The sequence below is a fragment of the Petromyzon marinus genome, unplaced genomic scaffold, assembly GCF_048934315.1.
Source record: "Petromyzon marinus isolate PM22_M1 ecotype Great Lakes invasive population unplaced genomic scaffold, UKy_Petmar_22M1.pri1.0 PM_G_Scaffold_66, whole genome shotgun sequence".
Taxonomy (NCBI): Eukaryota; Metazoa; Chordata; class Hyperoartia; order Petromyzontiformes; family Petromyzontidae; genus Petromyzon; species Petromyzon marinus.
The window spans coordinates 432,501-435,000 of record NW_027423020.1 but is presented as its reverse complement, the minus strand read 5'-3'; positions in this window follow the sequence as shown (position 1 = coordinate 435,000).

Sequence of the window (2,500 nt, the reverse complement as noted above, 5' to 3'; positions counted from 1 at the left end):
CTCTGGGTTTGTAGTTGGTGATGTGCCTGAGCCCTTTGGCAGACAGAAGCAGCGTCGTTAGTAGAGAACTGGTGTTTTAGTGTCTCTGAGTACAGTCGTTTAGCCTCTCTCACCGCTTTGCTAAACCTGTTCTTCGACTCCTTGAATCTGTCTCTATCCCCACTCCTAAACGCTTCCTCCTTCTCCAACCTCAACCTTTTGAGCTTTGCTGAGAACCAGGGCTTGTTGTTGTTAAAGTTCACCCTGGTACGTGTTGGGATACAGCAGTCCTCACAGAAGCTGATGTACACAGCCTCTGTGAGTTCATCCAGACTATTGGTAGCAGTCGTGAACATATCCCAGTCAGTACAGTCTAAGCACGCCCGCAAATCTTCCACAGCCTCACTGGTCCACTGTTTAGATGTCCTCACAGCAGGTTTACAGAGTTTTAGTTGCTGCCTGTATGCACGAATCAGGTGGACCAAGGGAGTTCTGTGCGAGCCGAACAGCCCCGTGACCCACAAGAGAAACATCCCCGCCAAATTCGAGCGTTTGACGGGGTCTATCCGTGAAAAAATATTCACGTTTTTGAGTGCACATGCATTTCTGCTGCAAATGCCTCTGGAAGTTTCATGCCGTTCGTATGCCAATTGTGGCAACACGAAAATGACCCGTTTTCCCATTCCGAGGGATTTCTGTGCGACCCTAACAGCCCCGTGAGCCACAAGAGACACATCCCCGCCAATTTCTAGCGTTTCACGGGGTCTATCCGTGAAAAATATAGACGTTTTTGAGTGCACATGCATTTCTGCTGCAGATGCCTCTGGAAGTTTCATGCCGTTCGTACGCAATGTGGCAACACGAAAATGACCCCTTTTCCCATTCCGAGGGATTTCTGTGCGACCCTAACTAACAGCGCCCGTGAGCCACAAGAGAGACATCCCCGCCAATTTATAGCGTTTCACGGGGTCTATCCGTGAAAAATATAGACGTTTTTGAGTGCACATGCATTCCTGCTGCAAATGCCTCTGGAAGTTTCATGCCGTTCCTATGCAATGTGGCCACACAAAAATGACCCGTTTTCCCATTCCGAGGCATTTCTGTGCGACCCTAACAGCCCCGTGAGCCACAAGAGAGACATCCCCGCCAACTTCTAGCGTTTGACGGGGTCTATGCGTGAAAAATATTAAAATTTTTGAGTGCACGTGCCTTTCTGCTGCAAATGCCTCTGGAAGTTTCATGGCGTTCCTATGCAATGTGGCAACACGAAAATGACCCGTTTTCCCATTCCGAGGGATTTCTGTGCGACCCTAACAGCCCCGTGAGCCACAAGAGACACATCCCCGCCAATTTCTAGCGTTTCACGGGGTCTATCCGTGAAAAATATAGACGTTTTTGAGTGCACATGCATTTCTGCTGCAGATGCCTCTGGAAGTTTCATGCCGTTCGTACGCAATGTGGCAACACGAAAATGACCCCTTTTCCCATTCCGAGGGATTTCTGTGCGACCCTAACTAACAGCGCCCGTGAGCCACAAGAGAGACATCCCCGCCAATTTATAGCGTTTCACGGGGTCTATCCGTGAAAAATATAGACGTTTTTGAGTGCACATGCATTCCTGCTGCAAATGCCTCTGGAAGTTTCATGCCGTTCCTATGCAATGTGGCCACACAAAAATGACCCGTTTTCCCATTCCGAGGCATTTCTGTGCGACCCTAACAGCCCCGTGAGCCACAAGAGAGACATCCCCGCCAACTTCTAGCGTTTGACGGGGTCTATGCGTGAAAAATATTAAAATTTTTGAGTGCACGTGCCTTTCTGCTGCAAATGCCTCTGGAAGTTTCATGGCGTTCCTATGCAATGTGGCAACACGAAAATGACCCCTTTTCCCATTCCGAGGGAGTTCTGTGCCACCCTAACAGCCCCGTGAGCCACAAGAGACACATCCCCGCCAATTTCTAGCGTTTCACGGGGTCTATCCGTGAAACATATAGAAGTTTTTGAGTGCACATGCATTCCTGCTGCAAATGCCTCTGGAAGTTTCATGCGGTTCGTACGCAATGTGGCAACACGAAAATGACCCGTTTTCCCATTCCCAGGGATTTCTGTGCGACCCGAACAGCCCCGTGAGCCACAAGAGACACATCCCCGCCAATTTCTAGCGTTTCACGGGGTCTATCCGTGAAAAATATCAATTTTTTTTTGACTGCACATGCATTTCTGCTGCAAATGCCTCTGGAAGTTGCATGCGGTTCGCATGCAATGTGGCGACACGAAAATGACCCGTTTTCCCATTCCGAGGGATTTCTGTGCCACCCTAACAGCCCCGTGAGCCACAAGAGAGACATCCCCGCCAATTTCTAGCGTATCACGGGGTCTATCCGTGAGAAATATTCACTTTTTTGAGTGCACATGCATTCCTGCTGCAAATGCCTCTGGAAGTTTCATGCGGTTCGTATGCAATGTGGCGACACGAAAATGACCCGTTTTCCCATTCCGAGGGATTTCTGTGCCACCCTAA